The sequence below is a fragment of the Macrotis lagotis genome, chromosome 3, assembly GCF_037893015.1.
Source record: "Macrotis lagotis isolate mMagLag1 chromosome 3, bilby.v1.9.chrom.fasta, whole genome shotgun sequence".
NCBI classification, from domain to species: Eukaryota; Metazoa; Chordata; class Mammalia; order Peramelemorphia; family Peramelidae; genus Macrotis; species Macrotis lagotis.
Genome location: NC_133660.1, coordinates 254,480,769 through 254,491,317, shown reverse-complemented (window position 1 = coordinate 254,491,317; position 10,549 = coordinate 254,480,769).

The following is a 10,549-nucleotide window of genomic DNA, read 5'->3' as shown; positions in this document are numbered from 1 at the left end:
TCCTAAGTTTCTGCCTGGTCAGCTCTCTAAGTTTCTGCCTGGTCAACTCTCGGAGCTTCTGCCTGGTCAGCTCTCAGCCCGAGGACCACCATCTCAAGACAACCAGTAGATGCTTGGAAATCCCCTATTAAACCATATATAAGGACTCTCCTCACTTTACTCAGGGTTCCAGGATCCTAGCCCTGTCCTAGGATGGAACCCTAGCTCGAGCTAGTTTAATAAACCCTTGCTATTGCATTTCCATTGTGTCGAGTGTCTCTGTTCGGAGATTGGGCATTTTCTCTGACCTTAACAGAGTGGTTTGCCATATCTTTCTCCATTGTTTCCCCATTTTACAGATGAGGAATTGAGGCAAATAAGGGTTAAGTGATTTGACCAGGGTCACACAGCTAGTAAGTATCTGAAGTCAAATTTGAACTCATGTCTTTCTCTCTACAGACTGGTTCCTCTAACTACTTTACCACCTAACTGCAACAGATGATTCCTTAGAGATGATCAAGTCCACTCTTCTTTATGTTCCAGAAGAGGAAAGCGAGGCACGGAAAGATGATCTGGCTTCCTTATGATCACAAAGTGAGATATCAACAGACCAACACTACAACTAATTTCTCCCAACACCAAACTCAATACTCTTTCTTCACACTATTCCAAAAGATCTTCAATTTAGCCCTGGTAGAAACCTTCAGGCCCTTCATTTTACAGTTGAGAAAAGGGAAGGGATCCATTGGTGTAGAGTAACTTGTCCAAGGCCAATTACAAAGGAAATACAAATATTGGAATATGAATAAAAGGTATCCAAAAGCAATGTCAGTGTCTCTACCAGTGGAAATGGGAGCTGGAAGGACTCTTACAGACTATCTAGTCTATGCTTTCTCTAATAAACTAAGGAGAAAAGAGTGAGATCTATAGGTCAAACATTCCTCAGTTAAAAAATAAATTAAAAAAACTAGATGGAAAATCATTTGGTACCACATCAAAAGCAAAGTAGATGCATTTTATACTTTTAGACTGATAGTTTTATTACTGTGTAGATTCCTTCAGAGTTTGCCCAAAGATGTAGTTCTCTTAAAATATAACCAAAAATGAAAAGGAGAAACAGTATTTTTTCCTTAGGGCTATTATTTTTAAGCACCCTCTCAGTGGTAGATATTTTTATTATTAGCCTTAGACAAAACAGCCTGCACCTATTTCCAAGAGTATTTTATCTATTCTTTTTAATCACCACAATTTTAATATTCATCTAAATTGTTGTTCATGATGATATTAGTTACTTGGGCCACTAGGTGGTGCAGCGGATAGAGCACTGACACTAGAATCAGAAGGACCTGAATTCAAAATCCGACCTCAGACATTTGCCACTCTCTAGCTGTGAGATTCTGAGTAAGTCATTTAACCCTGAACATCTCACATCCAGGGCCATCTCCAGGCATCCTGATTTATATCTAGTCACTGAACTGAGATAGCTCCGGAGGAGAAAATGAGGCTGAGGATTTAGCACAAAAACCCCTCACTCAAATCCAATTCATGTGCATATCATGGCATCACCTCCCTGATGTCATGATCTTTTTTAAAAGAAGGAGAAACAACAATAGTTACGTGAAAAAGAAATTTTGAGCTTCCCATTCCTTAATCCATAGTGACATCTTAACAACGGACAGTGTGAGTTGTAATGCTAGATGATAGTATTAGTAGTAGTCTTTGTTTAGAACTTTAGGGTTAGTAAAGAACTTTATAAGTATCATCTCATTTTTTCCTTCATGACAATTCTGAGATAGAAGAGCAATCATTATTCCTGTTTTACAAATGAGTAAAATAAGGCAGAGGTAAAGGAATTTGTTCAGAATCACTTGGCTAAAAAATATCTCAGACTGAATTGGAACTCAAATTTTCTTGACTTTGGGTCCAATATTCTATCTACTGTCACCTAGTTTCCTCTTGACTTAAGATCTGTATTCAAATCCAAATCCTTCTCTTATTCTTACTAACTGTGTTGCCAAGGGTAGGTCATTTAACCTCTTGGAATCTCAGTCAACTCTCTAAGATTTATCTACCAAATTGTAGGTTGGGATTTACCTTTAGTGTTCAACATTCCCAATAATGAGTTTAAATCAGGAGAGAACCAATTCTGCTACTTCCTATTAAGCTAGAAAACCCTTCTAAAAATGGAGCCTGAAGATGGACTGTATGACACCTATCCAAGAAGCATCCCAGTGAAAGCACAATGCTCATCACCATCTGGGACTCAGAATTCTAATTATGGTAGTGTTCTTATAATAACAAGATGTGCCATGCCCTGAGAGCTTTCAGTTACACCGTTGTTCTCATCTGGAATGCCCTCTATTTCCCTCTCTTCCCTCATTATTCTGATTAGTCCCATGGGCTTTAATAGACTACTGGGGGAGTATAACACAACAATGCAAATAAGGCTCATAATTTTTTATAAACATGTCCTCTCTTCACAAGTTGTGATCAATGGTATCAGCAGCTGACTTTATAGATTGATTATTATATAACATACCTCATTTTATTGTGCTTTGTAGATATTGTTTTATTTTTATTTTTAATTTTTATAAATTGAAGGTTGTGAACTTGTATTGACTAAGTCTACTGGTGCCATTTTCCCAATAGCATGTACTCTCATCATGGCTCTGTGTTCCATTTTCATAGGACTCGCAATATTTCAAACTTTTTCATCATTAGTATATCTATGATGATGATGATATTTGATCAGTGATCAGTGAGTTCTGATGTTACTATGGCACCACAAATTGTGCCCATATCAGACAGAAAACTTGATCAGTAGATACTGTGTGTGTTCATCTTGTTCCAATGACTGACCATTGTTTCATGTCTCTTCCTTTCTTTGGAGCTCCCTATTTCTTTGAGAAACAACTAAATTGAAGTTTTCTTCTTTTTGTTGTTCAGTCATTTCAGTCATATGACTGCCCCATTTGAGATTTTCTTGGCAAAAAGATACTGGAATAGTTTTCCATTTCTTTCTCCAACTCATTTATAAATGAGGGAACTAAGATGACTTAGTCATAGGATGAAGTGATTTTCCCAGGGTCGTATAGGTGGCAAATGTCTGAGAGTGGATGTGATCTTGACTCTAGGCCCACTGCACCACCCAGTTGTTCCTAAAATTGAAATTAGGTCAATTAATAATCTACAATGGCCTCTAAGTGTTCAAGTTAAATGAAGTCATTCAATAAGGCAAACTTCATTGTTGTCTTGCTTTAAGAAATTGCCCTAGCCACCCCAGCTTTCAGCAACTACCACCCTGAACTGTCAGCGGGTAGAAGAAAAACCCTCTACCAGCAAAAAGATAATAATTCATTGAAGACTCAGATCATATTTAGAATTTAAAATGCATTTAAAATGAATATATCTACATTTTTAGATATAATATCATATATTTAATAGGCTAATAGTGTAAACATAATTTTTATATGCACTGGCAAAAAACTTGTATGACTTACTTTATTGTAATATTGGCTTTATTGTGGTGATCTGAAACCAAACTCTCACTATCTCTGAGGTATGCCTATGTAAGAGTTGCCCTTCCTAATGACCCAAATGTGAGCAGCCAATGAGTCTTCCTTCCTGGCCCCAATGAGAAGCTGAGAACAAATCTCAGATCCAGAATTACTGAGCACTGGGACAGCTTTGCTCTCACTCTCTCTCTCTCTCTCTCTCTCTCTCTCTCTCTCTCTCTCTCTCTCTCTCTCTCTCTCAATGTTCTATCAACAAGTTAGAGAAATAGAAACAGCAGCTTGAAGGAACATATCTTTGCTATTTCTAGGCAAAAAAATGAACTAGCCTGGAAAGGATTTATTTTTGATTTGAAATAATAGATCAGGGAGATTTGGAATCTTTGATTTAGAACTGGAAGTGACATCAGAGGCCATCCAGTCCAACCCTTCTCCCCCATTTTTTTTATACATGAGGAAACTGGGGCCCCAAGAACTTAGACTTACCTAAAGTCAAACAGACAGCTGGTGACCTGGGTTCAAATCTATGTTTCTCTGCTTCAAATTTACCATCGTTTCCATTACACCAAAATTCCTCCTACTTGCCAATCACATGTTTTATTCATAAAAAAAGAAAGTCTTTTTTTTCTTTCAATATAGTGTTCAGACCCCTGTGAAGACAAATGAAGAAATACACTTCTTACATAGTAGTGCAAGGGCACTAGATTTGATGAAAACCTGGGTTCAAATCGATGTTGTAACACTTATTATTTGTGTGACTTTGAACCTGTCAATAAATTAGTGCATTAGCATTTGGGTTCCCCTGCTTCCCCCCCCCAATCCTGGTATGCCAACTATTGTGTCTGATCCCATAGCAAAGACTGAAATGATCCCTATTCTTAAGGAGGAGCTTATAGACTCGTCCTAGCTACTTAACTTCCATGGGTGCCATATGTATAAATTAATGATGTTAGACTAGGGAGCTCCTGAAGTTTCATTCTCTATCTATAAAAACTTATGATTCCTTTGCTAGAGCTGTGGGGGACTGTGGATAAAGAATGTGACATATGCCTGTAGACATTATTTCAATGTTGCTCATTTTTACTTAATTGGATTTCTTTGTTAGAAAAAAAGTTCCATGGGAAATCTAATAGAAAATAAATGAGGCATAAAAATAAAAGATGTATACATATACATATGCACATAGACATATGTAAAGATATACATACTTTCCTCTAGAGCTAGGTGTACGTGAATGCCAACACTATCAATGCCTTGGCTTTTTTAATGTTGTATTTGTTTCCTGAATATGCTCTCTCCTCACCTCTAACATTTTCCCTTCCAACAAGGATAATTAAGGAAAACAGAGACAGAGACAAAAATAGAGAGGTAGAGACAGATCGACAGACACAAAGAAAAAGATAGAGAAACAAAAAGTGAGACAAAGAGATAGAGACAGAGACAGAGACAGAGACAGAGACAGAGACAGAGTCAGAAACAGAAAGCAACAGATAGAGAAAGAGACACACACACACACACAAAGACAAAGAGACACAGACAGACAGATAAATTTTCTATGTGTCTCTGGGCAAATCACTTAACTTCTCAGTAACCTTTCTATCCATTTCTCTAAGTTGCAGAGCAGGCACCTATTTGCAGAGGCAGATTTACATGGGAGTTTCTTATGTAAGTGAAAACAAGTCTGATCTGCTTCTCTCTCTTGTTCATTGTCTCTATCTCTCTGTTTCTCTGCCTCTCTGTCTCTGTCTCTGCCTCTGTCTTTGTTTTCCTCTCTCTCTCTCTCTCTCTCTCTCTCTCTCTCTTCCCCCTTCCCCATTGCTCCAACCTTTTTAGGCAATTTGGTTACTTTATTATGTCTGAAGATCTAGAAAACAAGTTTCCTCATTCTTTTATTTACTTCGAATAAATTTTACCCAGATCTGCTGAATTTAATCCTGTTCTTCATCCATTTATATGAAGACATGAATGTAGGCCCAGATACAGCCATTGTACTTTATTGGGGAATTTAGGTTCCTATGAAAAATCAATGTCATTTCCTTCCATTACTCCAAAGTAGCCCCAAAGTTAATAGCTACACATGGTGAAGAATTATCAAAAGCCTCTCATAAAACTCCCCTCCTTCTCCATAACTCATGAAGGAAGATAACCACCTCTGTCATCTCTGTTCTTTGCAAAACGTGAAAACTATTTCTCCAGCTCCATTTTTTGAAATACAATATTTACCAATTCCCGCATTACATTTATTCCCTTCTAAAGACTGTTTAATTAGAAGCTATTATTACTGCCTGAAATAATCACATTCCATTTATTTCAGAATAAAATATTCAGTGCCTCTTCCAATGTTGGGGGGGGAACAGACTCTGATTTTCCTGCTTGAGCCCCAGGCCAGATTCCATCCATTGCTAGACAAAAGTAACACTTCCTTCAGTCTGACAATTAAGTATTATTATGAATCACAGCATCTCAGTTAGAGGTAGTTTTGTGAACAGAGGATGTCAGGAGGTCTTGGAGTTGGGAAGACCTGGTGAATAGATGAAAGAACAAAGGATTGTGAGTCAGAGGACCTGGGCTCCCCATCCACTTCTGATTCATCTCACATATGTGACCTTGGAGGAGTCTCACCTCCTTGAATCTCAGGGGTCTCTCCCCGAGCTAGAGCTATGATACTGTCCTCCTTTCCCCCTCCCTGTCCAGGAACAATGATTTTTTCACCCCTCTTGGGGGAGGACAGTTAGGGAGATATCTTTTCCTGTTAACACCCTGGCTCCTAAACCTCCATGCTTGTGTAACAGTAAACCAAGAAATAAAGAAGTTTCTTGAACGTTTCAGAATAAACAATTTATTTGGAAACAGTTTGTTCTTCAACCTGGATAAATAATGCAACAATCCATTAACAATGAATAAAGTTTTCATTTTGAAAAAAAAATGTCCTTGGCATGTTAGTTTAAAAAAATGTTCTTCAAAAATATATTGGTGGGACAGCTCCAAAGGACAAAACCAATCCACTTAGTGTTTGTAACACATTAAATGCACCTGTTTGTTCTAAAACCAAACCAATGGCTCTAGTCTACCTTAAAAGAAACTCCTCTTAGGCTGGCCTATTTAATATACTTCTTGTTCAGATGATCTACCTTTTAGCAGAATTATGGGCACCTCCTGGCTAATCTTAAAACTTCCTAACACATCTTGAGGGGAAACCTGCTGTTGTTTAGAAGATGGTAGGAACAATTCCCATCTGCAAATGGTTATTTATGACTTGGTTATTTTTAGATCTATTGGATGCATCTCTCCCAGTAGCCTCTGGGCACATTTGCGGGAGTTTAATAATTAGCATTCCCATTATAGCTTACAAACAACACAGAAGACAACATAAACACAGGATCCATTCACATGCATCTGTACATAACCAGAAACAGACAAATAAAGAGATGAGCTATTATACCTTCTGCCTAGAGGTGCTCATCAATCAAGGGAATGATTAATTAAAAGCTAAAGTTGTTGCCAGACCACTGGATACACAGTACAAGTAGTTCTGACTTAGGGAGACTCAATTTATGAATGATTTAGGAAACCCATAAATTCAGAGAAAGTGCACCAGAATGGAAAATGCTTTTCCCAAATGGAGAAGGTATCTTTTGTTTTCCAAATGAGAATATTTTGATAACTATATTTCAATATGCTTGGTTTCCTTTGTATTCTTGTATGTTTTAATGTATATGAGAATATTCTGAGAAAGGGTCCCTAGTCTTCCAAACAGGTTCATAACAGCAACAACAAAAATTAAAATCTCCTGGTTAGCTGAAAGCACTTCCTATTTGGCACTAAAAGCACTGGGTAGAAATCCTGATTTTTATCACATTACTTGCGTGACCTTGGATTTTAGCATCCTCGTATATAAAAAAAAAAGAAAATTATGTGTGTGTGGGGCGTAGGGTTGCTTGTTTAGAGATATCAAAGAGCCAATCCCATTGCAGTTGGCAATGCTAACTGAAATAGATTAAGATATTAACAGGAATATTTAACAAAATAAATAAAAACACAGCACATCAAATACTGTTAATCTGTGATTTTCTAAATTAATATATGGTTATCAGGGACTCTCAGGTATGATTTAGTTTAGTGATTCCATTCCTTTTGAGTATGATATCACTGGTCTAGATGAGCTCCAAGGATTTATTCTACTCTAAAATATATATTTTGATCTTACAATAATAACTTATATATGTTTATGTCTGTGTATAATTACACATTGCAAAACACTTTACACTTTAAACTATCTCATTTGATGCCTACCAGCCTTGGGAAGTAAGTTTTATTATTAACCCTATTTTAAAGATGAGGGAATTGAAGCAGAGAATGGGGAAGTCACATCTGATAAACACGAAAGGCATAAGTTGAACTTTGGTCTTCCTGAATCCAAGTCCGGTCTTCATATGCACAGGACTCTCTAGTTTTCACTTCACCATGTTCCAGATGCTAGTGGTATAGAGTCAAAAACAAAATGACCTAAGAGCTGTCAAATCCTACAGTGTATCATTCATGCACTTCTCAATGACCCATGTTTTGTCTGACACTAAAGAATACAAAAAAGGCAAAAAGATTGCCATCATGCTCAAAGAATCCTTCTAGCTAAAGAGACTCATGTTCTATTGAAGTAGCCTCTGTTTAACCAATCAACAACTATTTATTAAGTATCAGTCTTATGTCAGGAACTAAACTAGGTGCTGGGGATACTAAGACAAAAAATAATCCCTGCCCTCAAAGAGCTTACATGCATATGGTATACTTATAGGGAAATAAATATATAGCGAGAAATTAAATATGAAATAATTTCTGGGATAGGCACTTGCCACTGGAAAGATCTCAAGGAGGAAGTGACACCAGCTGAACTTTGAAAGTTATTCCTAGGACCTTAAATTGGAACTGCAGCTGCATTTCCCCACAGGAGTCATGTTATGGATATTGATTAGGTATAATTGAAATGCTGAGAATACTTCTATAGCTCAAAATTGTTATAGATTAATAGACTTGGGTGACTTAGTCTGGGAACTCAATAGGAAGAGCCCTTGATCTGGAGTGAAGCTATCTAGATTTAATTCTATTTCTTCTATTTGATGACTGGGTTGCTTCGGAAAAGTCATAACATTGATGATGATGATGATGACAATGATGATATCAACTAATATGATGCCAGCTAACTTGTATGTAGCACCTAGTATGTGTTAGGAAAATGTACTAGTTCTTTGTGTATTTAGTCTCTGTTGTTTTATTTGTAGTCAGGAGGTTGGACTAAATGATTTAAATATAGGCTTTTCCCAGGTTTAATCAAATTTTTATGGGAAATGTCAAGACATAAACAAAGAATTTGAAAACTCTCTTTTAGACCATCACTTATTCTTAGATTGGGTCCTTTCTACAAAATGCTCTGAAGATTGAAAGAAAGAACATTGCCACTGATACCTGCTGAGGTTGTCATCAATCTTAAGGAATCAATGAACCAATCAATGATTATTTATTAAGTGTATACCATGTATACTATGTAATGAACACTATGCTAGGTACCAGAAAAACAGGCAGAATGAATGAAGTGTTGGGTGAGATTCCATGAGGCAAAGACCTCTACTTAAAATGTCAAGTCTTCTTGGCATGGGTTTTAGATAATGAAAATATATTCAAAGTCTTTCACATCAGCTGCTTTATCAATCATAGTATAATTGGATTGAAAACTAGAAGAGATTTCAGAGATTATCTAATGTAGTATTCTCAGTTTATAAATAAGAAAGGAACTCAAGATGCAGGGAAATTAAGTGACTCAGACAAGGTGCTCTATAATTTCAGTGAAAAGAGATCTATATCTAGACCCTGGTCACTTGGGTTCAAATCCCACTTCTTATTCTTCCTCTCAGTGTGACCTTGGCAGGTCACCTCTGGATCTCAGTTTCCTCTTCTGTAAAATTGGGGAGTTGGATTATTGGACCTGTACGGTCCATTGAAATCTGTGATTCATGAGTATTTCAGTTTTTGTTGCTATTATTAGCATTTTGCTTTGGGTTTTGAGTAAGACTTAAAACATAGGTAGTAACTAGCAGGGATAAGAATTGAACCTAGGCTTCTGACTTCTATGTTTTTTTCTGCTTTACCATCCTTTCTCTAAATTTTTACTTTTCCAATGCCCTACTGTGGCATAGAGGTGACCTTGGATTCTTACAGGTTCTTTCAATTGAGTGGTGATAGTCAACAACTTTTGTAAAGAATTTGTTACATGCCAGACAGTGTTCTAAGAACTAAGAATACAAATACTAGCAGAAACACAGCCTCTACCCTCCATTAGCTTATATTCTAATAGAGGAAGACAACATATAGAAGCCCTAGTAGTTCCTAATAAACTGGAAAATTTTTTAGTAAAAGCCTAGAGATGTCTGTCTTTTGTCTGAAGACTTGCCAGGCTAATTTCAGAAGTGCTGGTCATCTGAGAATTATTATTATTATTATTATTAGTGTTTTTAATTATTAAATTTTAACTTATCAAATAAAGCAAGAATTTTTATAACATAGAGTAATAAGAAAAATGATTGCACATGAAGCTGCAAATTTACTATGCACAGCTTGCTATTTCTTGCTTTTGTCTGGTAAGACAGAAGGAAGAGAAACTCACAAAGACCATCTATAAGTCATAATGGACTGTGTATGGAATACATTAATTCAAAATGATTCTCAAGTATTCATTAAAGTAACTCTAATAACTCCTACTAAGCCACACTTTATTTACCAAATTCCACATTTTTTGCCTATAGTCTTGGAAGGTTACCTGGGAAACACTAAGAGGTGGCTTTCAACAGAAATAATGAAGGGGTAAAAAATTCATGTTAACCAATTATTTCTTTCTTCCATGCTTATAATGGAAGCTTACCTTTTTTGTAAAACTTTGCAATTGATAAAAGCATTGTAGAGAAAAGTGAGTTGCAATCACAAAATGGCAGACGGAAATACTTGGATAACATGAATCTTTTAGGCCACTATTTATGGTGCTTGGTAAAAATGAGACTGCAAGCTCGGAG